The sequence below is a fragment of the Lissotriton vulgaris genome, chromosome 1_1, assembly GCF_964263255.1.
Source record: "Lissotriton vulgaris chromosome 1_1, aLisVul1.2, whole genome shotgun sequence".
NCBI lineage: Eukaryota > Metazoa > Chordata > Amphibia > Caudata > Salamandridae > Lissotriton > Lissotriton vulgaris.
Window position 1 is genome coordinate 2,041,184,201 of NC_141685.1, and position 11,081 is coordinate 2,041,195,281.

Sequence of the window (11,081 nt, forward strand, 5' to 3'; positions counted from 1 at the left end):
GCACTTTCTTAAAGGATATGTTCAAGTGCCATCAGGTAATTTGGGTCATCTGAAGAACTATTACGTGCTTGAACTTGTTCCAAACACGGATATAGACAAACTAGAATCTGACATGATTTATTATCATTTAGATTTCAGATGATTGCCATATTATAAATTAAGGGCAAAAGCAGATCGTTTTGTCGCATTTAATAGTTTACTCCAAAATATGACGTTTCCTGTATACTTTCCTCTTAATACATTAACAATCTATACAAACTAAAATTGGGAGTTGCCAATTGTAGGAAGGGGGAGTCTCTAGTTGGCGCAGTGCAACACTAGCGACAAGCAGGGACTCTCCTCTTCCTCGTCAGGGCTGAGGGTTACCTTCCAGACAACCTCTGCTTACCCTCTAGGTAGTGTGGCTTAAGCAGTCGTAGGCTAATCTTTGGGGCATATAGGTTAAACACTTGCAATAGTACACCTTTACAACCAACCCACCACACAACGAGACCAGACTGTATTCTGTAAAAATATATATCTTTATATAGATTTTAAGCAGGCTTGTGAATACAGTCGGCGTACTTTACGATAACGGTTGCAAGTTACTCAGTTCAGGTTACCACAGTTCTTTCTAGCAGTTTAAGCGTTCTCTTAGGGCCCTCAGGCCGATGTCAGCAAAAGTTCTTGTGGAGCCGGCGGCTTCCAGGGGATCTGTCGCACGTCGCGTTGCCTTCCCGGGGTCGCTGTTCGTTGCGGCTCTCAGCCGAGCAGTTCACGGGTCATCCGGGGCAGCGGTGTTCTGTGGCGGCAGGGTCCTCTTCTCGTCGTCCGCTCCGACCCTGGAGGCGGCGGCTGTGCGGTGGCGGCAAGTGGCAGTACGGTCCCCAAGTGCAGGACGTACCCAGCCAAGTGCCGGTGCAGCTGTGCGCTCACAGCTGGGCTGTCGGGCAGGCTACCGACCTTGCGGATTCTCACAGGGCAACTGTCCGTCTTTGCAGGTGAGTGGCTGCTCGTTGCGCAGTCAACTCGAGAGCTCGGACCAGACGGGTCCTCCTTTGCTTTGCTCTCGGGCTCCCGGTGCAGTTGCGGTCACGGTGTTCGGGCCAGCGGCGGCTGGTCCTCACTTTGCTTTCACTGTTGCTTTGGGCCCCGGTCACGGTGGTCAGGTGGATGTCGTTGCCTTGGAGGAGATTCCGCCGTCGGTACTGCGGCGATGGTCAGCACCCGCAGTCGCTTCCTTTCAGGGGGTAGCGTCCACTGGTCCTGGGACGCTGGTCAGGGGGCAAGTTCAGTTGCAAGCCCTTGGAGATCTCTTTAGCAGAGTTTGGCACAAAGTAAAGCAAAAGTCTTCTCGTAGTCTTTTCTTCTTCCTCTCCTTCGGCAGCAAGGCACCAGACACAGGCAAGAGTCAGCACCCTTCCTTGTCTCTCACGGTCCTTCTCGTAGGGCAGAGTCCTTCTGTGGCCCAAACAGGATCTAATTCTCAAGGAGCAGGGCTCCTTCTTTTATAGGCCAATTCTTTTGTTCTCGCAGGCCTGGGGGGCCTTTGCATAGCCACTCTCAGGCCTTGAGTACCCCGGTGGGTGTACTCCGGCTTCTACTTTCAGTGTGAGGGGCCGGCGCATCAGACGCCCCACAGGAGGTGGAGCCAGCATTGTGCGGACAGGGGCGGCCAGAGTACCTTGTTGATGGGGGCTTCGCCCTTCCTGGGCCAGGTGCCGGCCGAGTCATCCGCCGCTCCCCAGGAGGGTGGAGCCAGCATTGTGGTGGCCGAGCACAGCTACAGTTCGAGTCAAGAGGCACTCCTACCTCCCACTAAGGTGTAATCTGCGCATTCACCACCTGTAATCCTCCCAGCCCTGTCACTCACACGTCCCAGACAGTCGGATACACATACCAGCAGAGGCAGGCTGAAATGGTTAAGCAAGCAAATGCTAACTTTCTAAAAGTAGCATTTGCAAACCCAGGATACCAAAATAAACTTGACTACAAGAAATATTTTATCATCCTGAGTTCAGGCATACTAAACACGACTCGCTACCATGCTCCTTGAGCCTGCTGGGATTATAGGGTGTAATAATTCCAGCAGCTCAGTCTGGCCTAATGGAGCAGGTAGCCTTCAATAGTGAGATACGGTTTTGGTTGTAAGTCACTACTAGGACATGCCACACACATCAGGGCTTGTCCTACCTTACACCTACAACGCACCCTGCCCGCAGGCCTACCATAGGGGTGACTAATATGTAGTCAAGGGAAGGTTCGAGGCTGGCAAGTGGGTGCACTCGCCCAGCTAGCGTGGCAGTACGAGACCGCACGCGGGTTCTGCGGTCGCAGTTCCCAGACACATCTTTACGGCTGCTTCGGTGGGTGGCGCAACCAGCGCTGCAGGCCCACCAGCAGTATTGGCATCTACAAGCCCCGGCACTCTTTAGTGCGCATTACTAGGGACTGACAGTAAATCCAATGCACCAATCATGGATACCAATCGCATGTACAATTTACAGTAGGGAGCACTTGCACTGCGGCACGGGACAGCCGTGGCGCAGTGCCCTGAGTATCGGAAAACCAGCAAAACATCGGAGGCACATCAGCAAAAAGTGGAAGGGAGACTCACGCCAAGGTGCCAGGTCTAACATGTGTCCCCTCCAGCTGAAATGTGGGGGGAACTACCCTTCCCCAGGGAGTTCCACATCACTAAGGCGGAAAAATCTGGACAGACCGTCAGCGTTGGCGTGATCGGTGCCAGGGCGGTGTTCCACCGTAAAGTCCATACTCTGTAGAGAAATGGACCACCTCAACAGTTTCGGGTTCTCACCCCTCATTTGCATCAACCATCTGAGGGGCCTGTGGTCTGTCTGAACTCGGAAGTGAGACCCAAACAAGTAGGGTCTTAGCTTCTTCAGCGCCCAGACCACAGCAAATGCTTCACGCTCTATTGCACTCCACCTACTTTCCCGTGGAAGTAACCTCCTACTTATGAAGGCTACGGGTTGGTCAAAGCCCTCCTCAGTCATCTGTGAAAGAACCGCCCCTACACCATGCTCTGAAGCGTCTGTTTGCACTATGAACTCCTTGGAGAAATCAGGGGCCAGGAGCACGGGCGCCGTGCACATGGCAGTCTTCAGGGTGTCAAAAGCCTTCTGACAGGTGTCAGTCCAAATCACATTCCTGGGCTGCTTCTTCGAAGTCAGCTCTGTCAAGGGGGTCACGATCGTGCCATAACCCTTGACAAACCTCCTGTAATACCCAGTGAGCCCCAGGAAGGCTCTCACTGCAGTCTGGGTCTTGGGGGGTTCCCAAGCCAGGATGGTCTCAATTTTGGGCTGCAAGGGTGCTACCTTGCCACTCCCAACTTGGTGTCCCAAGTACACCACGGAACCCTGCCCAATCTGGCACTTGCTTGCCTTGATTGTGAGGCCTGCTCTGCGCAGGGCCATCAACACTTCCCAGAGGTGTCGCAGGTGTTCTGGCCAGGTGCCACTGAACACCGCGATGTCATCCAGGTAGGCGGCACTGAACTCGTCCAGTCCAGCCAACACCTGGTTGACCAATCTCTGAAAGGTGGCAGGGGCATTCTTCATTCCAAATGGCATAACCCGGAACTGGAAATGCCCATCTGGTGTAGAGAATGCCGACCTCTCCTTTGCCCCATCGGTCAAGGAGATCTGCCAGTACCCAGACGTTAAATCAAACGTGCTGAGGAACCGGGCAGCCCCTAGCCGATCAATGAGCTCGTCAGCTCTGGGGATGGGGTGCGCGTCAGTCTTCGTGACTGAATTGAGTCCTCTGTAGTCCACACAGAACCGGAGTTCGGGTGTGGCTCCCGGCGCAGCAGCCTTCGGAACCAAGACCACGGGGCTGGACCAAGGACTGCTGGAAGACTCAACCACCCCGAGGGCAAGCATCTTGGAGACCTCCTCCTTGATGCAGGCCCGGACCCTGTCAGTCACCCTGTAAGCCTTATGCTTCACAGGTAAGCTGTCTCCAGTGTCCACATCATGGACGCACCAATCTGTGACACTCGGAACCAGGGAGAACAGATCTGGAAACTGCCCCAGCAACTGGCGGCAGTCCTCCTGTTGTTCGGCGGTCAGGGTGGGTGAGAGGTTAACTCCATCCACTGACCCATCTTTCTCACAGGCCACCAAGAGGTCAGGAAGAGGCTCCGACTCCTCCTCCATTCCGTCATCAGTTGCCAACAACATGCCCACTCCGGACCTTCGCAAGTGGGGCTTGAGGCGGTTGACATGTAGGACCCGCAAAGGGTTCCTGGGCGTCTTCATGTCCACCAAGTATGTCACGGGGCTCTTGCGCTCCACAACCTCAAATGGGCCTGTCCACTTATCTTGAAGGGCACAGGGCTCCACTGGGGCCAGGACATACACCTCTTGTCCAGGCTGAAGCTCGACCAGAGTGGCATTCTGGTCGTACCACCGCTTCATTTCCTCCTGGCTCGCTTCCAGATTTGCCTCGGCAAGTTGTCTGAAGCATCTGGTCTGGTTTCTGAAGGCCAGCATGTAGCTATATACATTCTGGGGAGGTTTCCTGGGAGATTGCTCCCAGCCTTCCTTTACCAAACTCAGCGGTCCTCTCACGGGGTGACCGTACAGTAGTTCAAAGGGGCTGAACCCTAGGGACTTCTGTGGCACCTCGCGATATGCAAAGAGCAGGCATGGTAAGAGGACGTCCCACTTACGCCTCATCGGACCTTCTAGGCCCATGATCATGCCTTTCAGGGTTCGGTTGAATCTCTCAACCAACCCGTTACCTTGGGGATGGTAAGGCGTGGTGAACCTATACGTTATGCCACACTCTTGCCAAAGGGACTTCATATACTTGGATATGAAATTGGTCCCCCTGTCGCTCACCACCTCTAGAGGGAATCCCACTAGTGAGAAAATTACCATCAGTGCACGTCCCACCACGGGGGCCGTCACTGTCCTCAGAGGGATGGCTTCAGGGTACCGGGTGGCATGATCCACCAAGACCAGGATAAACCTGTTGCCCATGGCTGTCTTGGGGTCCAGAGGCCCAACGATGTCAATACCCACTCGCTGGAATGGCGTACCGACCACAGGGAAGGGTTGGAGGGGAGCCTTGTTCTTCCCTCCCGTCTTCCCACTTGCCTGGCAAGTCGGACAGGTTCTGCAATGAGCATCTGAACTCTTATGCATTTGGGGCCAGTAAAAGTGGGTGACAAGCCTGTCATAGGTCTTGTCCATCCCCAAATGTCCTGCTAAAGGTACATCATGAGCCAGACCCAGTAGGAAGGCTCTGAACTTCTGGGGTACCACCAGCACACGGGCTGACCCAGGTTCAGCAGCCTTAGGCTCCGAATACAGGAGGTCGTTCTCCCAGTACACGTAATGTGTTTTGGCCTGAACACCATTGGCCTGGTCTGCGGCCTGCTGCCGCATACCCACGAGAGAAGAGCATTCTTTCTGCTCCTTGCAGAATTCCTCCCTGGAGGGTCCTCCTTCTTGCTGCCAATGGGTCAGCTCAGGCAGGTCCCCCAGTTCGGCGATCTGTTCCCCTGTAGGCTCCAGGGCATCCCCCTCAAGGTCTGCTTCCTCCTGGACCGTGGGAACCTCAGGGGCCGGTTTCCCGCGCCCCCTGCGCCTTCTCCGTAAGGCCGGTTCCTGGGCCTCTCCTTCAGGCCCCAGGACCTCTCGATCACCCCTACTGGCTGCCATCGACCGGGTGGTCACGCACGCCCAGTCAGGCACCCCCACCATCCGCAGGTGAGTCGTCTTCTCCACCTTTTCCCAAGGGGAGTGCTCCAAGTCGTTCCCTAGCAAACAGTCAACAGGCATGGTTTTTCTCACACAGACCTGCAGAGTACCAGAGACCCCCCCCCACTCGAAGGGAACTTGAGCCATCGGACACTGACTCTCAGAATTATCAGCGTTGATAACCCTACAGTAGGCATGGGGTACAACCTGCTCTTGAGACACCAGGTGCTGCCTCACTGCAGTCACACTGGCTCCTGTATCTCTAAGAGCCTCAGCTTCCTTACCATTCATGATCACCACCTGCCCATATTTCTTAGTGTTAGAGGGCAGGTAGCTCGTAGGGATCATCTCACTGTCTCCTAGCGAGACTAGGGTCATGTGAACGGGATCTCCACCCCCCGGGACCATCATTTATTCTCCCAGGTGAACGCTAGTCACTTGTCGGGCGGAGCACCAGTGGGTGCGGGTTTTCCAAACAGGCGACACTTGGGGTCACTGGATATGTGCCCAGGCTCGCCACATTTGAAACAATTGATGGGCCCCTTTGGAACAGGTTTACCTGTCGGGGCTCCATTCTGCTTCGGGGGTGGGGGAGGCTGAGAACCCTGCTGCGGGCTCCCCTGGGAACTACTTTGGGGGCCTTTTTGGAACCCTTTCTGTTTTCCCCCCTTGTCCCCCCCACTCTTCTGCTGGGGACCCTGCCCACTCTTGGCGGAGTCTCCCACGGGACCCTTGTGGACCCTGGTGCTGAGCCAGCGGTCCGCCTCCTCAGCAAGCTTCCTCGGGTTGGACAGCTTGCTATCGATCAGGTGTTGGCGTAACTCAGGAAAACAGTGATCAGATAAGTGCTCCCATGCAATCAAATCAAAGAGACCTTGAAAATCATTAACTTTGCTACCCTTCACCCAACCATCCAGTGCTCTGCAAAAGTAAGTCACATACTCCACATACGTATTCCCAGGCCGCTTAGTACATCCCCTAAACTTCTGTCTATACATTTCAGGGGTAAGCCCGTACCTGTTCATTAAAGCTTCTTTCATGTGGGAATAGGATCTCTGATTTTCAACAGGCAAATCTAGCAAGGTATCTCTCCCTTCGCTAAGGAACCTTCCCCACAACCCCGCTCCCCAATCCTTGTCAGGGACCCGGTGGGAGGACATGGCTACCTCGTATGCCCTAAACCACTGTCCTATGTCATCCCCCTTAAAGAACTCCTTAACTACGTACTTCGGGATGTGCACTCTTGACTCTACCTGCACTGGCGATGCGCTGCCACCAGAGGGAGGACGATCCAAGTCTCTCTCCTTGAGACTTATCTCCCTCATTTTTACTTCATAATCCATTTGGTGCTTTTGCTCTTCCAGCGCCATTCTTTTCGTTTCAAGCTCCAGTTGGATTTTCAATTCTGCCAGCTTTCTTTCGTGATTCCTCGTTTCCTTCCTGTCCGCCAGCTCCTCTGGCGACAGGCCTTTACCAAAGCTGTGCACGCTGTCTTGCCTTTCGAGGTCAATCAGATCCCCAAGTGCATTCTGCTCCTCCGTTGCATTCTGCTCGGCGAGGGCGTCTTGATCCTCCGGGGCCTTTCTGGACTCTACCCAGGCTTTCAGGGCCTTGTAGAATTCTGGCTTATTCCGGCAACCAGCGTGCGGAACCTTGAGTTTCTTACAGAAAAACTTCAGTTCCGTTTTGGAGTACTTATCCAGCTTCGCGGCATCCCACTCCACCTCCAACACCTCGGAGGTCGTGGACTCCGCTCCATCCAGGCTCTTCGTGCCCGGCATGGCTTTCACACTCGGAATCTTCTTTTCGGCAAAATTCAAAAGCAAAGTCTGTGGCTAAGTAACTGGACCGTAATCCTTGTGTAGTGGTCAGAAGCTCAGGTATAGATATCGCAAGTGTAAATTCTAAATCCTCACCGCTGCGTCCAATGTAGGAAGGGGGAGTCTCTAGTTGGCGCAGTGCAACACAAGCGACAAGCAGGGACTCTCCTCTTCCTCGTCAGGGCTGAGGGTTACCTTCCAGACAACCTCTGCTTACCCTCTAGGTAGTGTGGCTTAAGCAGTCGTAGGCTAATCTTTGGGGCATATAGGTTAAACACTTGCAATAGTACACCTTTACAACCAACCCACCACACAACGAGACCAGACTGTATTCTGTAAAAATATATATCTTTATATAGATTTTAAGCAGGCTTGTGAATACAGTCGGCGTACTTTACGATAACGGTTGCAAGTTACTCAGTTCAGGTTACCACAGTTCTTTCTAGCAGTTTAAGCGTTCTCTTAGGGCCCTCAGGCCGATGTCAGCAAAAGTTCTTGTGGAGCCGGCGGCTTCCAGGGGATCTGTCCCACGTCGCGTTGCCTTCCCGGGGTCTCTGTTCGTTGCGGCTCTCAGCCGAGCAGTTCACGGGTCATCCGGGGCAGCGGTGTTCTGTGGCGGCAGGGTCCTCTTCTCGTCGTCCGCTCCGACCCTGGAGGCGGCGGCTGTGCGGTGGCGGCAAGTGGCAGTACGGTCCCCAAGTGCAGGACGTACCCAGCCAAGTGCCGGTGCAGCTGTGCGCTCACAGCTGGGCTGTCGGGCAGGCTACCGACCTTGCGGATTCTCACAGGGCAACTGTCCGTCTTTGCAGGTGAGTGGCTGCTCGTTGCGCAGTCAACTCGAGAGCTCGGACCGGACGGGTCCTCCTTTGCTTTGCTCTCGGGCTCCCGGTGCAGTTGCGGTCACGGTGTTCGGGCCAGCGGCGGCTGGTCCTCACTTTGCTTTCGCTGTTGCTTTGGGCCCCGGTCACGGTGGTCAGGTGGATGTCGTTGCCTTGGAGGAGATTCCGCCGTCGGTACTGCGGCGATGGTCAGCACCCGCAGTCGCTTCCTTTCAGGGGGTAGCGTCCACTGGTCCTGGGACGCTGGTCAGGGGGCAAGTTCAGTTGCAAGCCCTTGGAGATCTCTTTAGCAGAGTTTGGCACAAAGTAAAGCAAAAGTCTTCTCGTAGTCTTTTCTTCTTCCTCTCCTTCGGCAGCAAGGCACCAGACACAGGCAAGAGTCAGCACCCTTCCTTGTCTCTCACGGTCCTTCTCGTAGGGCAGAGTCCTTCTGTGGCCCAAACAGGATCTAATTCTCAAGGAGCAGGGCTCCTTCTTTTATAGGCCAATTCTTTTGTTCTCGCAGGCCAGGGGGGCCTTTGCATAGCCACTCTCAGTCCTTGAGTACCCCGGTGGGTGTACTCCGGCTTCTGCTTTCAGTGTGAGGGGCCGGCGCATCAGACGCCCCACAGGAGGTGGAGCCAGCATTGTGCGGACAGGGGCGGCCAGAGTACCTTGTTGATGGGGGCTTCGCCCTTCCTGGGCCAGGTGCCGGCCGAGTCATCCGCCGCTCCCCAGGAGGGTGGAGCCAGCATTGTGGTGGCCGAGCACAGCTACAGTTCGAGTCAAGAGGCACTCCTACCTCCCACTAAGGTGTAATCTGCGCATTCACCACCTGTCATCCTCCCAGCCCTGTCACTCACACGTCCCAGACAGTCGGATACACATACCAGCAGAGGCGGGCTGAAATGGTTAAGCAAGCAAATGCTAACTTTCTAAAAGTAGCATTTGCAAACCCAGGATACCAAAATAAACTTGACTACAAGAAATATTTTATCATCCTGAGTTCAGGCATATTAAACACGACTCGCTACCATGCTCCTTGAGCCTGCTGGGATTATAGGGTGTAATAATTCCAGCAGCTCAGTCTGGCCTAATGGAGCTGGTAGCCTTCAATAGTGAGATACGGTTTTGGTTGTAAGTCACTACTAGGACATGCCACACACATCAGGGCTTGTCCTACCTTACACCTACAACGCACCCTGCCCGCAGGCCTACCATAGGGGTGACTAATATGTAGTCAAGGGAAGGTTCGAGGCTGGCAAGTGGGTGCACTCGCCCAGCTAGCGTGGCAGTACGAGACCGCACGCGGGTTCTGCGGTCGCAGTTCCCAGACACATCTTTACGGCTGCTTCGGTGGGTGGCGCAACCAGCGCTGCAGGCCCACCAGCAGTATTGGCATCTACAAGCCCCGGCACTCTTTAGTGCGCATTACTAGGGACTGACAGTAAATCCAATGCACCAATCATGGATACCAATCGCATGTACAATTTACAGTAGGGAGCACTTGCACTGCGGCACGGGACAGCCGTGGCTCAGTGCCCTGAGTATCGGAAAACCAGCAAAACATCGGAGGCACATCAGCAAAAAGTGGAAGGGAGACTCACGCCAAGGTGCCAGGTCTAACACCGATTAAATAAAATTAACAATGTAAGAATTTCAGTTGCGCTGTGCAATAGGGATTAAACACTTAGACACGTTTAATTAAAGTAATTAGAAGCGTAATAGTTGCAACACACTGACAATAACTGAAAAGACACATGTTAAAATTGGGGTGCAACAGAGTAGTGTGAGATTTTCGGTAAAAGCAAAACTGACCAGATTCCAGCTTTGGCTGCCAATATTTTTTCAAACTCAAAAACAGAGCCTGCTGATGAGAGTCCAGAGAATTCATGAAATGCTTTTAGATCCAACTTCGTTCGCTATGTTTGCCATACATGTATGTGCCTGTAACTTGCATGATCGAGATAACTATTAGCACCAATACTACGTGTCTCTTTCAAGGGCTCACCGTCCTTTTTCCTGAGCACCCCGACCCCCCCAAGGGGCGGCAATCTAAGGGATAGCCCCGGGCGCCACAAGCTCTAGCTACGCCCCTGGCCAGTCTTGTGGTGCAATCGTGGCCAGGGAACATCTGTCTCGGATTGCACAATGTACACAACCTCGTGCTTCCTTGCTCAATTGTGTGGTCACAAGGTGCAGCCTCGTGCTTCCTTGATCAGATGGTGTGGACACGGGGCACAGCCTCATGCTTCCTAGACCAGATGGTCTGGTCACAGGGCACAGGAGTTGGTCATGACAGGCTTAGTTACCAACAATGGACAGGATGTGGCTAAGTCTCTGACACAACTGGGGGGTTGAGGCACACAGGCAGCTTCTCGGAATCGGCTCGACCACAAGGAGGAAGGAGGGTTGTGCAGGTTTCAACAGGGACGTAGAAAGCAATTCTTCACCAGGTTGCAGAGAGCATGGCAACACAAAATGGAGTCTTGTGGGTACTTTTAATTACAGTTCAACAGTCCCTCCTTTTGCCATGGAGAGGCAACAATCAGTCATCATCCAGGTCAATGTCCATCATCTCCTGGACCTCTTTCTCGATCATCATCATGGCATTGTGATGGTGTGAATTCACTTGTTTATGTTCCAAAGAAGTGGCACAGAGCCCACACAGCGCGGGCATGCATTGAACACAGAGGCAGCAGGAGAACAATGCGGCTGCAATGATGGCA